The sequence below is a fragment of the Calidris pugnax genome, unplaced genomic scaffold (assembly GCF_001431845.1).
Source record: "Calidris pugnax isolate Ruff unplaced genomic scaffold, ASM143184v1 scaffold171, whole genome shotgun sequence".
NCBI classification, from domain to species: domain Eukaryota; kingdom Metazoa; phylum Chordata; class Aves; order Charadriiformes; family Scolopacidae; genus Calidris; species Calidris pugnax.
This window is the reverse complement of record NW_015091064.1, coordinates 11,596,235-11,620,184: the sequence shown is the minus strand read 5'-3', so window position 1 is coordinate 11,620,184 and position 23,950 is coordinate 11,596,235.

The window sequence follows — 23,950 nt, the reverse complement described above, 5'->3', positions numbered from 1 at the left end:
ATGCAAATTCTATGGCAGAGCTACTAAACCACTCCTTGGCCTCTGTGACACTACACCTGAGAAAGGGCACTCTCCTGTACCCAAGTCAGTCACGAGGAGAGTCCATCAACATCGACATCACTGAATACCCCACAAGCTTTAAACATCTAATATTTGACACCTGCACAGAGTTAAACCTCCCTGAGCCACAAAATCCAGCCCTTAAACATAAAAGCCGGTGAAACCAGAGTGTGATCTTATTAACACCTCCTTGGCATGACAACCATACTGGTGAATACTATTTCTGGCTTATTTCCCCACTCACTTATCAGGATAAGGACCCAAACAGCATTCTTGCATTAATGCAACAAGTGATTGGTGATAGGTATATGCATGGGAATGTTTATTTCTTACAGAATTTATCTGAAAACAGTGCTGACAAGATAGTTCCTTATATACTTGAAACAGCCCCTGGGTAAACAACTTTGCTGTCTGAAAGATCACACATGCATATATTTCATGGGGTGGAAGTTGTACGTTTAATCTTGAGAGCTCATGTTGCTTTCACCTAAATTTGTCATGTGAATTTGAAATGTAACAATCTGTGTCACCTTGGGATGTTTGTATTGAAACTCTATTCAGTCAGGGAAAAGACGAAGTATTATCTTAGATTCATAGATTTTCAAGTCAGGAAGAATTCTACAATCAGCTAATGTGTCTTTCTGTGTATTACACAGGACCTGCATAATATGAGGAGTTATAATTTGGGCGAGCTGCCTTATCTGGCATTAGTTTAAACTTGGCAGTGATGTGACCCTCTTGCAGCCAGACATTTTGCTGGAAACGCTATAAATATATATTGTTCAGAATTGAAACTGACAATATTCAATCACTTTTATAGCTGATAGTGAAATAAGGTTGCTGTCTTCTCAAATGATAATGCACTTGAACGACCTAATAATTTAAGTATGTTGGACTCCATCTGATACTTAGGTTACTTTGAGGATTTGATATTAACCATTCTTCTTTTGATTATTTTTTTGTGCATACTTTATGACTTTCCAAGTAATATAGATTAGTTAATAAAATGTAGGGCAAGAAATCTGTGTTTTCTATAAATTTCTATGGAGAATCAAGAGTTTGGAATCTGACAGACCTCTGAAGAAGATGACTGATATAAGAGATGATAGAGAGTGGTAAGATAATGACTCTGTGACTCATTGGGAACACATAGAACTGTCCCAAAATGTTTTTTCCAGTAATATCTATGCTGGTATGTTAAGGAGAAATATTTTGTATTGATCAATTTTCCAAATGAGGAACAGAAACTGGAGACTACTCTGGGTACTTGTCAATTTAAAGCTTCTAGTTCTCAAAACAGGATATTCAACTGTTACATTTTTGTAATTCCACACTATGTTTATATGTTTACCATTTTCTTTTTTGTCCCTTTTTTTATAATTCTCACATCCCTAGTTTTAAGTGGTCATGGCTTTTATTGAAGACCCGATTCTTGATTAATTCCCTCTTTAGCACAATATGTTCTTGTCCTGACTGAGATCTCTAAGCACTAGTTCAACCATACCATATACCACATCATGTAATATTTTATTTTTCAGATTATTTTGTACATTCAATCATACTTGCATTTTATTGTTCTTTTTATTTTTCTCATCTATGGTTGGTTTTGATTCTTTCTGTCTGATACCAACTCTGAATCGGCTGTGTTTTATTACTCTGTTTTTTCAAATCTGTTCTGTCTTCTTAGTGAGTCTATGGTATATATTATGATGGGATTATTATGATAATGTTATGGTACTTACACTTTGTCTTTCCATTTTTTTTCTGGGTTATGGTGGTTTTTTTGGGTTTGGGGTTGGGTTTTTTTATTGTTTTGTTGGTTTGTTTTGTTTTGTTTTGTTTTGTTTTATATTTTGCCTTTCTGTATCTCTTCTCTGCATGTATTTTGAATATTATTACACAACTCCATTATCTTGCATTCTCAAAGTTACAGACTCTTCGTAACTCTTCTTTTGTGGTAAGGGGCCCAGAACTGGACACAGTATTTGAGATGAGGCATCACCAGTGTTGAGTACAAGGGGATGATCAGTACAAGGGTCCTACTCACCATGCTGTTCCTGATACAGAATGATGTCCCTGTCTTTATCTTGACCAATGAACCTCTTGTTATATTTTCTCTCCCTTGTCCATTTGAAGAAGGGCACTGATAGAGCAACTTTGGTGGGCACGTGGCATCCAGCCAGGGTCAGCCCACCACAACAGTGTAGATGTCTATGTTTCAACCAGCCAGTTCAGACTGATTTTATAATCAACAAAGAGAAATGGGCACTGCTAGGCAGTAATTTGTCTTGATCTGGTTTAGATATATGAAGGAGGAGGATATGAATTGTAATGTAGTACTGCCCATTTCTCTCCCCAGGCTACAAAAACAGTCTGGAGAACTCATTCAGAGTAAACAGGTTTGCACTAGAGACATAATGTTAGGTGAGATGAATCCGTCTTCCAGTAGCAAATGGAAAAACCTCAACATGCAAACTATTTGAGAGAAATGTATTGCGTATGTAGAACGCAACTTCTACAGGGAGTATGCTACTCCCTGTCTCATAAGCAAAGGTGAAGCAAGAAGGAGATTCCCATACACAGGGTGGTGTCTTTAAAATGATGCTCCTGGAGCACTGCATTTTGTTCACCAATCTTTGCTGTGGTCAGTGCTTAAAAGCATAATTTATCTTTCTGTGTCGTCTTAGCCACTGGAGAACTCTCAAGGTGGTGGAATTGTTTTAGCTCATGATAGCAGTAGGTAATGTTTTGGGAGTCTTTGTTGTTTGGTCTCACTAATAATCAGAAATATGTACATTTAAAACGTTGAAATTTAGATAACATGTATGTACATCAGTATAATTTTTCATATAAGTTGTACTGGTGTGTATGCTATATAGTTATACTGTAAAATGCTAGATTCAAGCCCTATGCACTGCATATTTGCACTTTCTTGCTGTAAACTAGAATATTGGGCTGATTTTAAAAGTGAAATATATATTTGTATACTTTAGAATTTTAATAAATGTAATGCCAGGAGGGATGACTCTGATAATTTAGTCTGACCTGCTGCCTAATGCATGCAGAGAATTTTGCTAAGTTTCAGTAACTTCTGGAATAAACAACAGAATGAGGATCCCCAGGACAAAAAAAAAAAAACACAACAAAATAGAATTGATGAAGAGCTGACTACTAGATAGATCATTTTGCAGATCTTTATGATAATTCAGATATCCCAAAACAAAACATAGAAACCACATACAGTTGGATCACTTATTTGGATTACCTCTTTGAGCAGCCTTTCCCTGGCCACAGGGAGTAAAATTCACCCTACTTACAGCTGCCTCTGCTACAAAGAATATTTTCTTATCACATGGGTGAGATCATGCTACAACTTTTCCTCTAACCCTTCACCAGCTCCCCTTTCGCAGACACATTAAACACAAGGTAATAATATTTACTTCCAGGCCTCTTGTATTTTCTGTCTGACTATCACTTCTGTCTAACAGTCACCAGTCTTCAAGTCCTTAGACTAAGCTCAACCTATTTGAAAGACCTCCAATGACTAGGACAGTAGATTGTCTTTGTCCTGTAACATCTTCATATCAGAAATGTGACTTTTATTTGCTGGAGTTTAAGCCAACTATTTCTCTTGTCTGCCATGGTTATGGGGAGAGGGAAAGATTGCTCTTGTTCTCTGGATATTTGGGAACTAACTGTATACCCTTAGCAGCTGCTTCACTAGAGACAACTTCTAGGACAATTCAAGTTTTTCATCAGACACTTAATCGCTTTCCTTCTTATTGTCACCTAAACTTGGAACTCCACAAACAATTTCATTGTTTTATGAAGACCTTCTTTTAGCCAGTCTAACATAATAGCTAGCAAATACACATATATATAACTTGCTATTACTTTCAGTTGCTGTATATCATGATAAAAAGCATTTCTTTCCACTCACCTTGCTATCTACATATATATTTATCTGACCTTGGTTGTTTTACATGTAGATCATGAGCTGTCTGTGGCAAGAAAAAACTTTTCGGTTTGCGTTTGCCCAAAATTTACAAAGGAGATATTTTTCTCTGACTGGAGGCCTGAAGCAAGATCATAGTGCAAATGAATAATTCTTATAATTTTAAAATACATAGTTCTTCTTTGTCACTGCTGTTTCTATATGAGGCAAACCAAAGCTGCTTGTAAAATGCATGTAATAATATCAATGGCTATAAGTAAGTTTGAAAAAGCTATTAAGATACTCCTAATGGAATGACATTAATGCCACACAGCAAATTCACTGGTAGTTTTATAACTATATACATATAAAACCTAAGTATTTTTGGTAGGGAGTCTGAGTTTGTTCAGTATGTGCTATGGTTAAGTTTTGGTCCATTAGCAGCTCTTCTAGCACAAATAAATGATAATGACAATCCATTAGTTTTCGCTGTCTGTCTTGACTGTTGCACAACAATAAGAATATGAAAAATTAGGTTGATGTGAATTGGGCTTTTGTCTTATGTACCAATACATGTATTAAAAATGAGACTTTTTAATGTTCTTAAAGATACAATAAGGGTTATGCCTGCCATCTGAAAGCTATTCAAACTATAACCTGACTCATTTAATTTTGTAAATAGGAAAATATTCCTGACTACTAGTTTCTCATGCAAAAATAATTGAATTAAAACTGCTTCTAAAAAAACCATGAGGGAGGTGTCGCATTTTGTGAAATGTGAATGCTTCCTTGAAATAATAAGCATGTCAAACTGCTATTTCCAGTGAGACAAGATATAGATAAAAACCCATGCTATAATATGTCACTGATAGTCTTGGCACAGTGTGCTACAGCCCTCATTCATTTATGTGTGTGTGTGCATATATGCATATGTGTATATATATAAATATATTTTAAAAAATAAGGGCTTGATTCTGATTTTACTCACTGCCCACTCATCCAACTTACACTTCCTAAGTTTACCTGTGAGGATGTTGTGGAAAACATTGTCAAAAGCCTGCTGAAGTCCGGGTAGACAATGTCCACTGCTCTCCGTTCACCTATGCAGCCAGTCATGCCATCATAGAAGGCTACCACATTGGTCAAGCATGATTAAGCATCCTTACGTATTGAAATGAGATTCAACATTCCAATCAGATTCACAATAGCTTTATTTTATCTTTACTGACTTATAATAGAAAGACAGAAGGGAAAAATATCATAACATGTAAAATTGTTTCTGGACTCAGTAGTAACGATATTGATTTAATTCATCTCACTGTGGTACTACTGTAATGGCACAAAAAGTGTTGGAAAGTTCAGAGGCATTAATCTTCTTATCTGTGCACTGAAATTCACTCTAAAAAGATAGATGAAGGAGGGCTGATGAATGCTGCTTCATTAGGAGAATTTTAAAATGCAATTTGTCTTCATGAAAACGAGGGATTACACATTTCCAGCTTTCTCCTGGGCCTGCTAGAAATATTTTTAAGCAATAACCTTTGATACAGAATAGTCTTTATTGTGGGACAGTAATTATTACAGAAGAGAGGTATGTCCTGGTCAATCTGTTTGTGAATCACAGCAGTGGAAAATCTTAGAACCACAAATTCAGATTTTCTAAAAATGATTATGTGATATCAGAAAGAAAAATTCCCTTTAACTAACTTGGGTCTATGTTGAGTAGATTATGCAGAAGATTTTCACAGTGCTTAAGGCTAATGGTGCAGGTGATGAGCTAAAACTTGATTAATCTTGAAATTTGCAGGAGTCAAAAAGCTTTTTCCTAATAGAATATTGGATGTTAGAATAACATTCTAATAGAATAATGGATACTCTTGCTATTACTCACACCTTAATTCCAGACTGCCTTGTATTGCCTAAGACCTTTATGAAATGACTGTGCAAAACGTGGAAGAAAAGGAAATGCAAAGGTGCAGATATGACATCTGGAAACAGAGACCGAAACCCGGCTAGGCAAGCACCTCCTGTTGGGATGAAGAGTTTTCAAATAATTCCATTTCCTGATTGATCATTTCCTGGCTTTTCATGTATAATCCTTAGGGATCTGAAACCAAAGCCAGTGAAGCCAATGGACAGATTCTCATTAATGTAAATATGTCATAGATGAGGAATTATAGCAAAGTTTAAGAGGAAGAGTACTGCCTATGTCTGGCATGATGAAAGCTCCCTGTTTTCCCCCTTTCCTATATTTATTTGGCTTTTCAGCCTTCTACTGTGAGGCATCCTTTCTGCATTACTCTGCCTGATCCCCTTTACAATATCCTATAATAAAGGTGCAGTGGAAGAAAAGCTTAAGAGAGAGAGCACTAGTCCATCTCCTCTACTAGAGTGGGCTTTTAATACTCCTTTTCTACTGCTATATCCTGCCCCTCTTCTCCTCCCCAGCCTTTTTTATGCTCCCTTTTTGTGTATCAGTTCACAAACCACTTTTTTCTTTTAGTCTTCTGCCAATATTCTCAGCCTTTCTGCATACCAGGATGGTTTATTCCTAAAAAAACCCCACCAGCTCTACTTGGTACCTTCCCTACTAATGCCTTCCTAGGCATTGTGCATAGCAATTCCCTGCATATGCATTCTGCATAGCCAGAGTCCTAATGCCCAGCCTCTGGCCTTCCTCTTAATTTCAACTCAGTTTGAAGCTGTTGTCCATGATCACTATCACCATGGTTGTCCTCATTTGTGAGCAGTGGGTCAAGTTTCCATGGATGGTCACTGAAACATTCACATAAGGAAATTTTCACCAGTGTGATCTAGGAGCCTCCTGAACCATTTACCCAGCTCCAAGTTTTCTCCCACAGATATTCAGATGGTCCAAATTCACTTTAAGGGAGAGACTGAGAATAAGAGACTACTGATTGTTGTTAGAGAAAGCCTCCTGACCACATGCTGGTTTTGAGGCCATCTGTACTACATCTCAACATTCACTTCATGAAACTTAATTATTCTCCAGTTCTGGAAATCTGGTCCAAAACTGCAAGAGTGACTGCATTTTGCAGTTGATTTCAGTGGGCTTTAAGTCAGTCATGCTAGACATTGTTAACTGAACTGGAGAAATGATCCCTCCACATGTTGTGTAGGTGGCTGTTCTCCACCCCTACTCCTAGTACTGTTTCCCCAAAGTTTAAGCCTAGGCAGCATTGGAAAGTAGGTAGGAAGATACTGCAAAAATGAATTTAAACTTTTATATATGGGAAATGGAGTGTACTATTGAATCGAAAAAAATTATTCCAGGCCTAGGCAGAAAGAATCTGAAAACAAGACATAAGCAGCCATGCGTAAAATATCTGAAACCACAGAGGAAATAGCCGACAAGATGAGTGGTAACAAGGTGAGCAATACATCAAAGTGAAAAAAAATCTCTCTAGAGAAGACAATGTGGATGAAGGAAGCAAGTTACTGTATGTGTGAGAGTGTGTTTAATATACGCAGCTGTGTAAGACTTTCAGGGGAAAGATCACTGAAGCTATCAGAAAATTCACTGTCATTATGGACTAATGCTCTTGTCAGACAAAGGACATTGGTGAAAGAACAGGTGTATCTGTTCCCTTCCCACACAGTCCATAAAGTCTCCCCATGATGTAGATTAGCCTAATCCCTCAGGTCTGGAACGATCCAGGGAGATAACGAAAATGTAGCATGTACAGAAGTTTAAAATCCACCTGTGGAAATGCTATAAATACATGCTAGAGATGGTGGGGGGGTAACTTTGTGTCCATTTGCAAGGAGAAAGGCAGAAGACAGACCAGGTGTAGCAAGACTTACACAAAATCAAAACAGGAAGTCAGATGAAGGACAGATGTCTGCTCTTCTTTACCCCATGTCCTCCATTTTAATCTAAAACTCTTCTGTGGGTTGTCTAAATCTTACGACTTTTTTGCACAGGTCAACTCAACAGTACACTGCATAATGTCTTCCACTAGTATGAGTATTTTCCTGTCTGGATTTCAGCTTCAGAAACTGCAAAGACTATGGCAAAAGCCCAAAGTCAATTTAAGCGCTCTGATGTTTGCTTTACATCAAACTGTGAAGGCTCATTTGCTTTGATTAGAGGCTGTTTCAAAACTCCCAAAGTTTGACTGTTTGTAAATCCACATCTCTGAAGTGAGGTAACAATTTATAGAAGACAAATATGTACTCCTTACTAATTAGAAAATAAAATCCAAGCCTTATTCATTGCAAACTTTTCCTTTTTCTCATAATTTAAAGGGGCTGATTTAGAAGTAAGCCAGGGTAGGAAACATCTCACCTTAAGCTGAGCTACTTTGAAGATACTCAGGAAATATTCAGTGGGGATATTCCACTCTTAAAATAAGCAGCTAAGTTAAATAAACTACCCTCTAGAAATGACGATTTCCTTCTTCAATACAGAGTGGATCTAGATTATTAGGTCCCAATATAAGGATCTCATATTAAAGCAACTGTGAATCCTTAGAGGAGGATTTAATTTGAGATTAAGATATCTACATTTGAGTGTCCACTCCATTAAATGAAACCAATAAACTCTGGAGAGTAATTCACCTTAGAGCAAAAAAGATAAGTAAGAGGTGATTTAGCTGCTGAGATGCCCTGAGGTGACTGAGCTCTGACACATGACTTAAACAAGACCCATAGCATTCTGGTTTGACAGCTGGAGTCCATGTAATATATCCCATGGTGGTAGCATAAAAGTGGACACGTTCAGGAAGTTGAATCCTGTCCCTAATGTCCCCCTCAAAATCTATATGAAGACATTTTAAAACAAGCATTTTAATCTCTCAGCAAATCCTCCCTCCCCTACTTTAATTAAGGAAATAAATCTTTGAACCACCAAAATTAAAGTTAAGAAAACACAACCTTGATTCTAAATTCTGGCATATCTGTCTAGAGAAGCGATCTGTACAGTGGATAGGGAACTGGTTGACAGGTCGCCCCCAGAAGGTGGTAGTAAATAGCTCCTTTTCAAACTGGCAATTGGTCACAAGTGGGGTCCCATGGGAATTTATACTAAGCCCAACACTGTTTAATGTCTTCATAAGTGATCTGGATGATGGGATCAAGTGTACCCTGATGAATTTTGCTGATGATACTAAACTGAGTGGGGAAGTGGATACTTTGGGAGGGAGAGGCATGCTGCAGGAAGACCTTATGAAGTTCAACAAGGACAAGTGTAAGGTCTTGCATGTGGGAAAACATAATCCAGGAGTGCAGCACAGACTGGGACCTACCTGGCTGGGGAGCAGCTCTGTGGAAAGGGCCCTGGGGGTCCTGGTGGACAAGAAGCTCAATATGAGTGAACAGTGTGTTGCAGCATCAAAAAAAACTGACAGGATGCTGGGATACATCAACAAGAGCATCACCAGCAGAGATAAAGAAGTCATTATTCCATTTTACTCAACACTTGTCAGGCCACACCTGAAATACTGTGTTCAGTTTCAGTCCCTGCTAGACAACAAAGACGAAGCTCAATATGAGTGAACAGTGTGTTGCAGCATCAAAAAAAACTGACAGGATGCTGGGATACATCAACAAGGGCATCACCAGCAGAGATAAAGAAGTCATTATTCCATTTTACTCAACACTTGTCAGGCCACACCTGAAATACTGTGTTCAGTTTCAGTCCCTGCTAGACAACAAAGACGTGGACAGGCTGGAGAGGGTCCAGAGAAGAGCCACTAAGATGATCAAAGCCTGCCATACGAGGAAAGGCCAACAGAACTGTGTTTGTTAAGGCTGGAGAAAAGAAGGCTGAGGGGACCCCTTATCACCATGATTCAGTATTTAAACAGTGGCTACAAAGAGGATAGAGACTTCCTTTTTACAAGGAGTCACGTGGAAAAAAAAGAGAGTAATGGGTACAAGTTACATCAGGGGAGATTCCAATTGGATACAAGAGGAAAATTTTCCCCAATGAGAACAATCAGCCGTTGGAATAATCTCCCCAGGGAAGTGGCAAATTCCCCACTATTGGACACTTTCAAGATTCAGCTGGACAGGGTGCTGGGCCATCTTGTCTAGACCATGCTTTTTGCCGAGAAACATTGGACCAGATGATCCTTGAGGTCCCTTCCAACCTGGGATTCTATGATTCTGTGATTCCTATGCTTTTTTCTAACATTACAGCATATTCCCTATAATTGTACTTTAGGATATAGATTGAAAGCTGAATAACATCTATATACTTAAAATTAAATTTATATTTAAATCAGATATCTAAATCCAAAGGGATGACCTCAAAAATGTCCTCAAACTGCTTAGAATCCTAAATCTCAGCCCACATCCACCCTCACAATGTACTTCTAATGACAGTCACACTGAGAGACAACAACTGTCCTGATATCACAAGACAACGAAGCAGAACAAGCTTCATTCAAAATTATAAAGGCAGTGGTGCAGTCCCAATCATCAGTGTGGCAACCTACTTCTACAAAACACACAGCAGTCAGAACGGTCTCCTAGGAAGCGTTGCCAAAAGGACAGTGAACAAGCTGGAGATTCATCTGCCTAAAAATGCTTTTGGATTTTTTCAGTGGGTTTTTCTTACTCTGCTCTAGATTTGCTGCAGGCACTCCATGGTCTACATATTGCTTACCTTCTGTCCATACGGCTACCCTGTGGAGAGCTTGAAGACTGACTGTAGAGAACTTGTCCAAATAGTCCTGCTGGCATGTTAGTGCAACAGTGTGCTCTACTGCATGTGTGCCTCTGTGCTCTGGAAACAACCTGGAGTTGGCTTCAGGCTTGCTCCATAGAGAGATGAATCTACTCTTTAAAGGTGGCCCAGGGCCATTGATAAGTAGCAGTGTAGTCAGAATGGCTATCCAGTGTGATTTAGGATGCCATGGAAGATCCCAGACATGCACACAGGGCTGGCACATACAATACAGGATTCTATCATTCTCAACCAGCATCTGGAGGACATCTGGGAAACTTCATCGCACTTGAATCAGAACATTAGATACTATATCTCAAATGACCACAATGTTTGGAAGAAGTGGCATGTATCAAATTAACACATTTATTTGAAGTCACTATAGCTAGAAGTCAACAACATGCTGTGACACAAATTCTCTGTCTCTCTTGCCTCATGCTTAAAATGGCGGATCTTAATATATTCACTGCTGTCCCCCCTGAGAGAACTTAACAAGCTCTACTAAGTTTTTTGGGGGAGAGACTGATAAAATAACCTAGAAACTTTAAAGCTTATGTCACTACTGGCCTTAATTATGATATAAAACTCCTACATTTTGGTACTTATAAGGCAAAATGAGAGAGGTGGGCAGATCCCAGTATATTTGAAACGTGTAGATATAACTACAATTTAATACAGAAAATATATGAACATTGGAATAATTTAATTGAAAAGTAATGTAGCTATCATAAACTAAGAAATAGCACAGCTGGAGGATTTTAAAAGTGATTTGGAAGCAAAATCCTCTCATTGAATTAGAGAATAAAAATTCAGTTAGGGACCTTGTAGAAAGCAAAGCTGATAGAGCTTCTATAGCTAAGGGCCTGTCAGCATTTCCACTACAGACCAGTGCTTTCTGGGGATTATATTTCATCCAGAAGAGTTTGATGTGGGATGAACTTGGGATAAAATGTCTCAGCCTTTGAGTAATATAATGGTAACTATTATAATAAAAATCTGTATTCGCTTCATAATTGTTGAGTCTACTGCATGGCCACATTACACATTTTGATTTAAAGATACCTGAGCTAATGCTGACCTAAGGCAGTATGCCCACATGATACAGTTCAGGTAAAGCTTTTAAGGCAAAATAGTTTCATCGGTGTGATGTTATGCCCAAGTTACTCAGCCAAAACTCTCAGCCTGGTTTATTTTCTAAGGTAAGTTTTTTTGCCAGGGATATTTTCATTCCGTTCAACATTTTCCTAATTCAGCTCTGCAGCTCATCTGTATTGCTCCTGTTAGTGATGAGATAAAAGAAACAAAAAAAGGTAACATTTATGTCATAAAGCTAGTCTTGTTCTGTTCTAGATTTTCTTGGGCATAGCAAGGGAAAAAATAACATAAATCAGTAAGAACTGTGAGATAATTCCAATGGTATCATTAGTGGCACAAGGAACTAATAAATGTAAAACCTAGTGTTCTTCTCTTTTGAATGATGTTGCAGTTACTTTTACGGTGCAGACTTATAGGCTAATTGTCAATGGTTCATTTTGCATAACCAAGCAAATAGTATCAAACAAATGGAACAAGCTTCCAGCCTCCCTGGCTTTGGGACACCTTTGTCATGGAGCTTCAATGCTGGAGAAGCAGGGTACCAGAGGTCATTATTAATGACAAGACTATGCAATGCTTTTAAGCATTTGTCTTGAGAAATAGACATAGAATATATGAACAGTGGGGGAGTCGATTTTCTTAGCTGAAGGTTGTAAGAGTTTAAGGTCTTATTCTCTCTTTTGTGAACCCTTTGTCTTCTAAAGGCTGCAAATCTAAAATTTGAAAAACTATTTAGAAATTTGCTTAGGATGAAAGTTGAAAAGGAGAAAAAGACAGATAGATTAAAAAGAGTAGGAAGACCTAGATGCTGAAAACAAGATATTTCTACTGATAAGTAGATGGATGGAAAGATGAATGTGATAACTTTAGTACATTCCCCTTTCAGGACCAAAGTAACTTCCTGCAGGTGCGTGACACAACAGTCAGAGAAGAAAAAGTTTATTTTTTTAGTTTTTCTTACTAGTATTCTGCAGACTCACACAGAAGTAAACTGCTTTATCTCTGTATTCAGTTTATTTACTGGAGATGGAATACCAAATCTGTTCTTATGGTAACTCATTCATTTTCTGTTGCATTGTTCACATGATTTTTTTTGTATATTTTCCTTTCCAGCAGGTATCTTCATCTCATGAGTATATATGAAATATTTCCAGCTAATTCTTACTAGTTCTCCCAGACAGAAAAAGAACAGCAGTAAACAATTGTTACAGTAAACCCCATTTAAAAATAATAAATGTAGTTAAACTTCAAACAAAAGATCCAAGGACTACAGTTCTCTGGGACCTTACAATCTTTCTGAGGCTGACAAAATAGTAGTAATCTGGACTATATCACCCATGAAGTATTCTCATCTTTGACTTCAATTCTTATCAGCCTCACATCTCTGAATCTCAACAGTTTCTTCATCCATGACTAATATTAACAAGTTCTTGGCTTGCTAAAGGTCTCTAGAAATGTATAGTCTTCTCTGGAAACAAAACTACAATTTTTGCTAGACTGATTCCTCAGCATTGCAAGTATGGTGGTCCTGGTTTGAGGTAAAACAGAATCAATTCTTTTTGCAGTAATTTTACTTTGGTTTTTTGTTGTTGTTGTTGTTGGTGGTGGTTTGTTAGTGTGTTTTTTTTTGTTGTTGTTGTTGTTGGTTTGTTAGTGTTTTTTTAGCTTTAAGAAAGCTAGCAAAATTTTTTTTCCTGGCAGAGTACTTGTTAGAGGCCTCGTGTGGCTTCAGAGAATGTGTCATGGTTTAACCCTGACTGGTAAGTAGGGCACTAACTCCCCACCCGCCCCTTCTCCCTCCCTGCAGTGGGATAGGAAGAAGAGGGAGAAAAAGGAAAAAAAGCTAATGGGTTGAGATAAATGCAGTTTAATAGAACAGTAATGGAAAAGAAAAAATATAGTAAAAGAATATACAAAATGAGTGATGCAATGCAGTTGCTCACCACTTGATGATTGATAACCCAGCCTGTCCTGAGCAGCAATTGCAAATTCCTGCCTCCTGGCCAGCAGTCATTTATATACTGAGCATGACATCTATGGTAAGGAATATTGCTTTGGTCAGCTTGTCCTGTCTATGCTCTCTCTCAGCTTCTATGGGAAGCTATAGGAAAGGGTGGCATGAATTAAAAACAAACAAACAAACAAAAAAACCAAAACAGCAATCAACCTTCTTCCCACTGTGAGGAAGAACTGACCTTTTGTTTTTAACCTTTCTCTATTTTGAAATTTAGTGCCTCAATTAAGTATCTTGCAAGGGAGTGAAGCTGGATTCCTCAACGACCCCTTGGAAAAAACATGCACTACGCATAGAAGAATTGCTTAGATTTAAAGGCAAATTTCAGAGCATCCAAGTTTCCAAGTAATGGATCAATGTTGGAATTTGACACTTTCTGCCCCTCTCATTTAATTTTTCATATGGAAAATAAAACCATGATTTATTATTAGATTCAGCAAAACAATTATGTTGCTCTTTGTACAGGCAGTTCAGCTAAGATAGGACAGATTTGATCTCTGGTCTCATTATGCAATAAACCATAAAACTGCTCTCCTTCAGCTGTCATATTTATCCCTACAAAGTTAAGCAATTTCCAGAGGAGAAAGGAAGAGTACCATCTACTTATGTGCATTCTCACTGCTGTGCAGTCTTCCCATCTGGAACAGTTGTAAAATGGGAAGACTCAAACACCTTCATGAAGAAAAGGACTTAAAGACTATTCAGCATATTCTGAGTGAGTGTTGTAAATCTGAAAGTATTCTGCAGAAAGGTGGTTAGAAGTTCCTCATGGCTGATTCACGTCAGCTAACACTAGGAAGTTACTTGCTTAGAACATTGGTTTCCCCCTTCAGAAACACAGAATTCCTTCTATTTGCTGTGGAGACAGTGGAAACACTTAACATGCTGCCCATGCTGTGCCTCTGAGATAAGGTGCCCTGGCTCAGCACAGAATGAACACTTATACCAAGTTACAGTGGCTAGAAGACCAAATACAAATTCAGACCAGAAATAAAGTCCATGTATTTAACAAACAGAACAATTTAACATGGGAAGAACTTATCAAGGGCTAGTGTAGATTTTCCATCACTAGAAATTTTGAAATCAATAGTGGCTGTGTTCCTAAGGCATATACTCTACTTCGAATGAATACTAATTCACAGTCTTTGTAATGGCCTATATCATGCAGAAGCATAGACCATTCAATCCCTTCTAGTTTTATACTCTGAAGCTTTGAAGACAGCTGTTTCCATTAACAGGAAAAGCAGAAAAGAAGCTTTTGTCAATAATACCAGTGACATATGAAACCAGAGGTTAAAATAAGCATAAATGGGACATAAATGTATACTGTCTCTTCTGTACTAAATATAAGAAAGAAGACTCTTGTGTCCCCTCACGGTGTATCTCTTCCTTACTCATCATGTTATATTCCTGATAAGGTGACACACATTCATCACCTCTGCCTGTGGGTAGAAGAAAGCTTATAGCTCTTTCCCAGACCTTAGAAAGAAAGCCCTTCCCCTTCCATTTCTCTGTCCTAAATAAATTTATTTGAAACATAGCATGAAGGAGAGAGGAGAAGATTATTGAAAAGCAGGGGGAGAAGGTAACAAAAAATTTACTTCAATGTGATATGCAGAAATATACCAATTCTAGGAAAAATAATAAGGAATATAAGGTTGCCTTGGGCCAGGGGAGGGAGAGAGAAAATAAAGGAGGGGAAAAAAGAGGAACAAAATGACTTCACAATAAACTAACATAAGGTTTTTCTAATTTGCAGAGGCCCTCAGCGAGCTACCCGTTGATAAAACAAATAAGCAGTTTACATACATCCATCAAAAACTCTATAAACACAGTCATGGGATCACCAGACTTTTAGCCTCCAAATTATAGAAGTGACAAAAATCCAGAAAGCTAGTTATGTTAAAACACCCCTTGACACAACAGATACTTGATCTTGCAGGCTTAACAGAGGCTTTTGCTTTCTTTTACCAAACTCTGTGTGGTGATACAGACTAGATTGCAATTACCTGAAGAGGTATTCATTATTTTATAGACAATACAGCCAATATGCTTTTATTCATCACATAACAGAAACAAATATTTAAAGAACCTATTTCCAGAAAAAAAAAGCAGAAGATATAACTCCTAAAAAGTAATAAAGTGCCAGGCCTGGTTTAGTATAACACGTACACGAGGGCATTAGCAAAGAATTATTAGTCCTTGTGGGTGTCATTAAACGTAAATTAAGTTCAAGATTCTGTCTAAAGACAAATATTTTTTCTCCAATTTAACATCTATTTGTAGCCTAAACATGTCTGGGAAGAAATTTTCCTGTGAAATTATTCTTGATAGAAAACTAAGCTTTTGAAGAAACAAAATATCACACAATTTGAACTGTGTTCAGTTCAAATATTAGTGAATTCAGAAAATTGAATGATATATGATATGAATGAGGCCAATGGCTAGGTAGTGGTAGATAACTACTGCAGATAACATCTGTATTGATAATCTGTGACTCTTTTAAGGGAGGTTTAATTTTATGTTCATAAAACTACTTCTTCAAACCTGTACTATTTCAGACACAATTAACAATAATTTGATATTAAACCAAAGTACTTTGGTTTCTCAACAAAATGTTCAAAAAAATCTCCAAAATCTCTGGTTTTTTTCTCTTTTCTTCCCCTGCCCTTCAAAATAGAGCTTTTCATAGTTAATTTGAGAGGAAATGGCTTCCTTGCTTGTTTTCCCTTGTATTTTCTACAAGAATAGAAAATGTCTACTTCTAAGTGCATGGTTTGAATACTGCTGTAGTCCAGACTTTGAAAACTTCTATCCTCTATTTTCACTTTATTCTGCTGGGTGCATACACAAAGGCGAAACTGTACTAGTGCTTGATTTAGGATAAGAAAAAAAAATCCAGGTTAACTGACATAGGGGAAGCAGAATGTTACTCGTCTGATTCTCTGAACAGCACAATAGGTGCACTCTCCCCCTCTGTGGCTATGTGTGTGGTTCTCCAGTTCCTCAAAGAACACATTTCTTCTTCACAGAGAAAACAACCATTTTCTTCTCTGGGAGAAGAAAAGGTGGGTCAGGGGGAAGGTTACACTTCAGGGAAGAAAAAGTGTCTTCTCACACTTGAATTAGTTTTGCAAAACCAGTTGAGAGTAATTCATAATGCTTCACCATTAAATGAGTTCATTTCTGAATGCAGCTACTGGAGATAAGGGAGAGCAGCATGCTGTTATTACAAAAGGCAGACAGGACCCACTCTGTGTGGGGCATACTAAGCATTATCTTTATTAAATATTGATTTTAAAATCTTTAAGTCACTAAGAGCTTGGAGACACTGATTAAATTACTTGCTAATCTAGAACAAACTGGTTTTGTTGTAAACAGAATCAACAGAAATAATCTCAGGAGGTCTCTTTATGTTATGGGTAACGAGAAAAAACAACCCTACTTTTAGGCTCAAACACTGGAAAAAACTCTGGAACTAGTGAACACACAATATTTGCATGCATTCTTATCTCATGTGAATAGCCATCTCAAGTTATGCCATAAATTTATGCCAATCTTGCTTTATTTCTCTGAATAAGGTAGATGAGTTTTGAGTGAAGACATACTCTATCACTGAAAATTAAACACAGCTGCCATTGACTTCAATAAAACACCCTAAAGCAAGTTCTAGCTGATTTATTTGTTCATGGGCATTCTGGAGTAAACTTTGAGGTATGCTATTGTAATGTTTCCGTAAAGGCTTGCAAAAGTGAACAGAGGCTAGTATTGCCAGGTATGGTCTTTAAGGACTACCAGATTTATTTATTTTTTCTACTACTTCAAATAGAAAAATAATTATGATTGAGAATCTCAGACACAGCTCCCTCTCTAACATTTCTTGTTGTCTGACCTAGGTATACACCATTCTTCATCTGGTTAACTTGTTGGCTGGTTCAGTCTTGTGTTAGCTACTCTAATCAGTACTTCCCTCAGATGTATTTTTACAATGGCTAAGGAAGTTCCGTAATTCATTCTTCATCTGTATGAGGCAGCAGTACACAAGTATAGTTTCCAATCTTTAGTGTACACACACAACCAACATTTCAAGCAAGGATAAGTACAGTTAGGATTCTGAATGTTTATTTAGACTTCTTCACAGTAGAAAAGCTCTGAGTATCTGTAGGTCCAACTTACGGCAGAAGCTCAGGTTCCTCACAGTTTTTGAATTTCAGCATATATAAGACCTCTCTACAGGGTCAATGAAAAAAACAATTCCAGATAATTTAACAGCCAAATGCACTTTTGCCATTATCATTCCAAAAAATTACTGCATTTCTTTTAGCTGAGGTCTTCATCTTAACCTACCTGACTGGCAATGAAAACTTTAATCTACTGATCATATTTCAGGTACTGTACATTTCTAGATAACTATTGACCAAAATTATTTATATATTTTTAAACAATAGTGGTAACCAATCATTTGATCTATTCAGTAAAGGACGTGTAGATGCAAAATCACTTAAAGCCAATAAATCATCCTTGGTGATCTTCTAAAGCATATAATCTAGTTCAGTGAAAAGTCATAAACCAAATACATGAATCACTTGTGAAGTCCGTAGTCTATTTTATCTAGAAGGTGAGATTCATCTCTATTGAAATATCTATGAAGTCATTGACTTCAAAGTTAAATACGTGCTCACTGCTTAGCTCTAGTGAAGTCAAAGGCATTTGGATCTTCCCACATAAAACCTATATATTACTGTTATTTCTTCCCATTACCTGAGATCTCAATGGGAACATAACTACTAATGTATCTCTAACTTAGACTGCTATAAATGAATTCAGAATTTTATCACCTTCTTCAGTATTGCAAGTGTTACCATCAAGGTTGCTTTCTGGCATGTGTATATTCAGTGTGACTATATCCAGTGTGCTCAGTACTGCTGTGATGTATCATGAGATTTTAATGCACAACAAATAATTGGGTTTATGCCTACATATTTCATGCCCCACCATTTTTTCAGTTCCTGCCAGATCCTATTTGCCTTTTTTTCATTTAATTTTTCATTAAACGAGTTATAAAACAGCAAAGTCCATAGGGAGGCACTCTTTTCCCTTCATTTTGTAAGCCCCATATTTGGTGTTATTCAATGCCCTTCATTAATATCAATGATTTTAAAAATTCTGGTAACATTTTTGTATCTTTCTTATCTACCATTGTGTTGCACTTCTGACAGTATAGAATCTTTTCTCTTTTGTCCCCGTAATTCCTGCAAAGCTGCTGGAACTTAAAGCTGTCAGTTCTGTATTTTATGTTCATCTCTAGTGAATCTGGTACATCTGCTTACATAAGATTATTAGTGTCTAGATTTTGGCCACATATCATACATTCTAGATTTACACTTTCTCTACTCTGTCACTTTAGTTTTGTGATAAATTGTCTATATATCCGTAATTAAACTAAACTAGTAAAAACTAGTTTCAACTTGAGATATGTATGTCTATAAGCTTCTTTGGGGCTTAATTTAAGTGCATGCAAACAAACACCTATGGTTTTCATTGTGCCTTAGGTTGCACAAGTTGTCTACACAAAGCAGTTAGCTATGATGCAGAACTATGCAACCCCCCTGGCCTTTCTGGATTGGCAGCTGAAGGCCAGAGCATCATAAACGGTGCTGGATTCCCACATGCAGACAGTGTTGCCCAGGTGCCACTAGTCTCCCACAGGGCACTTTAAATAACAGGAGACGGGTACATGGGAGCAACCCCCTACTCATACACACAGGGAAACTTGAGCACATCTTGAAGTACACATTCAGATTTTTGTTAGCTTTCTGAACTCTGTTCCTTCTTTGGTTCACACCTAAATCTCCTCTTGATTTTTTTTCCTCAGGTTTGCATTCCATTTAAAACTTGACAACTTCTTTTGTAAATCTATACATAACTCTTCTAGTCTTCTCTCCATTTATTTCTAACTGCAGATTTCACATTGTTGTCTTTACAGTGACTTACTCTCAGTGGCATTTTCATTCTTCTTTTAGTCCTAGAACTTTATCTAAGACACATTCGGTCCCTTTTCTGCATCTTCAAGAATAGTCTGTCACAAGAAAAACCTGTTCCAGGACATTTGAGTTCACTTTCAACCCATTGTACTGTTTCTATGATCATAAAGCCTGTTCACCCTAAATTCATGCTCTGTGCCTTGCAAAAAAGTGTTAAATTTATCTTTGCTCCTCTACACAACTCAATCTTTGTCCAATGCAATACTGCTACAAAATTGTATGTGTTTGTGATGGAATATTTTTTCAATCCCTTAGCCATATCTTTTACCATTAATTCTCCCATCTCCAGGAGCTTGCTGTGTGTCCAAACCAGAATAGCTTTGATATATCTTTATTTCTTCATCAGAGTTTAAGTACTCTTAAATATCTATATCACCTTGTAGTGTTTCTACACTTTTCCTAATAAACTATTTCAGGTAATCTTCTTTTCCATGTAAATTTGCTATGCAAACATAGTTCTATTTCAGTTTCTTGTATAGAAGCTAAGGGTGCAAATTTGTCAAACTCTGTACTTATGTGTGAATTCCATTTCTTTCCCTGTTCAAAGGTGGTTTGTCATGATATTTTACATCCCTCTACTTCAAATCCACAATGTGTTTTTTGATTTTAAAACATTTTTATGCAGATATAGTTATTGTAATGTATAATCTTATTCATAATATTATGTGTCATCCCAGCTGTTGGTGATTGGATTCCTCCTTGACTCGCACAATGTTGAAGTATTAGAATTCATACTCTTCCAAATAATTTCCGTTGTCTTCATCAACTCTTCAGTTTTAGTTGACGTAGTTGCTGACTTACAGTCAAACTGTCTAAGCCATTGGATCTTTTGACTAATCAAGGTCACCTAATGATGTCTTTTTTCTGATAGGTATTTATTTTATTCTCTGCTATGATTTTGAGTTCTCTTTTTGCACTATAATACATATTTTGTAAATTCCTCATGTACTTAATAGATATTCCTCCAAGGCATTATTAACATTTTCTGTGACTTGTTTAGGTTTCTTCTTATTGACATTGTTCAAGGTTCTCAATGGCACATTTTCCCCAGTTTGCTTAGCAAAGCCACCAGTTTCTCCTTCATAGTGTTTTCTTCCTGTTGTTTAGATCCTTTACCAGGATGATTTTAATGAAACTTTTTTCTTTCCTTTGTAATGTCCAGGACTTTACCCAGCAATCACACCATTTTTTTTATTCTTACCTTAAAAAAGACTATGCCACCTTTCATAAAGATGTAGGCTAGTCAAACAACCATTGTGATTGATATCGTTACTATTAGTATCCCCCACCTCTGTGACACCTCTTGTGCTGCATTTCCCAGCACTTCAGTTATTTCTGCAGAATATATATGTCAAAGTCTATGCAGTATCTGTCAGCAATTCAGAATCTACAATATACTAAGAGAAGAATAAGGTTGCCCAGTTACTAGAAGCAAGTCAAATAAACCATCAATATTGCATCAATATTTCCTGGGCTAAGTTGATGTCTAGTCATTCCACATGAAGATCATAGAAGTCTGAAGCCTTTATAGAAGTTTGTCAGAGCACCTATTTTAACGCTAACTTAAAAGCTCTTATCCCTTTCCACTGACTTTGCTGACTTATCCTTCTCCTGGGTGCTGTCTAGTGGTGACTGGAACTGTCATAGGGTTTGCTGAGCCTGACGTGGTCTGATGTGCTTGTCTGCAGCACCTCTAGAGGCAGAGGACCAAACCAAATTCAATTGAGATGATTAAACTGAGATTTTGGCATTACTATAACAAATTTCTTTCTACTCCAAAAGCAGAGAACATTATTTGTTGAGCCAGGGGAGGCTCACTGCTGTGCACTGGAAGTAGGCATATGATAGTAACCTCAAAAGTTCTTACCCCATGCAGCAGAAAAGAAGAGATGGTTCTTGCTTGCCCCAGGCTGTGATTGCACATAATGTTAAGCACAAGTATGTCATGGCTCAGTGCTGTGTTCCTAAACTGCTGAATCAGACTGTAATTGTAGAGATTTGAGAGGAAGAGCCTCAAAGGATTAAAAAATGACCTAATTTATGTGACTGTGCAAGCTGTTGTCCATGTTGTTGCTAGAACAATTTAGCCTGTAATACTGGTCCCAACATAGACTCAAAAAAAGATATCCTGTCTAAAACTCTGGTTCCCTACCTCCTGTATTACTTAATGCTGATAGAGCAATAAGTTCTTAATTAGAACATAAATTATTTGCAGTAGAATCAATGGTCAAGATTCTCAGCTAGTACAAAATCAGTCAACTCCATTGACTTCATCAGGACAATGCTGATTTTTATTTTGTTGTCAACTTTTAAAATTTTATTGGTGGTCTTGCCATTTGTGATGCTTTTCTTAAAATCTTGGCTGTAGGAGATGTGTCCAGGTGAGAATCTCAAGTTGTTGGTTTTTTTTAAATCTCATCTCGACTTTCCAGAAAATCAGAGCTTGAAAACACGGCCTTAGTAATTTGTCAATGCTTCAGATGCACAAGAACTCATTACATATATTGTATATTTCTGTAAGTTCTGAAATATTTATTGCACTTTCATGATTTTGTTGGGTGAAGCCAGAAAGGGCTGCAGGAGGAAAGTCTGGTTTATTTATTTTAAACACTTGGGTTTGGTAATAGAGAATTTGGTTCAGTATTGGCTTTGATGCATTTGATGCATTTCTGCAGGGTCTTTAGCAGACTTTGAGGAACTGGGGATTTACTAATACTAACAACACTTCTACCGCTCTTAATACTCTTCTTGTTGCTAGTGGTATAAATATGTTTATTGTTACTACTACTACCAATGTTCTTTTGTGAAGGGGGGTAAAACATTTTTTACCTGTTTTAATAGGGACCATGCAGCTAAATGGAAGAGCTACTGTATCTTAATCGCACACCATCAGACATCTGGAGAAGGAAGATTCAATGCCTTCCCATTGGCTCCCTATACTGGATCATGAGAACAGAGCTCTAGGGACACATATTATAATGTGTTCTTTGAGAAGGAAGTCGTGAGGGTGGGATATTGGAATGCATTGTCTGAGAACATCTACTTGTCTTTGTGAGGTGAGATGCATTGGATAAACAATGGAATGAAGGCAATGACGTGTCTATTGTCATGGAACTCAGATTTTTCATTCCGTTACCCTTGACAGAGTTCTCTCTAACTCATCTGAGAGGATAGGTCTCCCTTCTGTGCCTTCTTTAATAAGGATGAGTGTGAGAGGGAGCTTCTTTTACCATATTTTTATCAAGGGAGAAAGAAATTGCTGGTTGCTACACTTTATCTGAAAAGTGAACTTAAAAAGAAAATATAACAAACTCATAAAAATTGTTGTTTTCTAAGTGAAGGGGTAAGGGACTGGAACATGGCAATTACATTAAATCAGGTTGCATTTTAAACTACTTTGTGCTCTCACAGGAGAGACAGGATTTTATACTGACTTCTGTAAATGGGCAGTCTGAAACAGAAGACTTTTAAAAACTGTCATGCTTAATGATACCTACAACAGAATGCCAAGAAGAAGATAAAAGATCAACTCCGTTATTCCCACTTTGGCTCTCAGGAAGAGGTCTGCAAAGTATCCTTCAATCTTTTAGAAATCTGTGAAAACTAGCACTAGCTGAAAGGTTTTCCACATTTAATAATACAAAATAGCTTTTCAGTGAAACTAAAATGTTCCTGAAAGAATGTCCACTTTCATGAAGAACATCTGGTTGGGTTTTCATGAAAATACATAAAGCTGTAAATGGAACTCATTGTTAGTAGGAAAAGATTGTATAATAGTTATTAAAAAAGAATAAAAAAGGGAAAAAACCCAAACCACAGGATGTCTCTCTCTGCACTGTGCACACAAAAGAAGATTTTATGGTCAACATGTTCTAGAAATTTCCAGAAATTCTATACATAGTTAGAACTTGACATTGCTATTTTAGAAATAAACTGCTCCAGAATAATGCCATAACTTAATTATAGAAATGGTGAGATAATTCTACCCCAAATATTGATGGGTCCTGTCAAAATCTCATGAAAGGCTATAAAAATATTTCTGCTGAATTATGCTGGTGTTTGGTGAACTGAATTTTATCTTTATAATAGTGTATTAGTCAGAGGCCTTATTA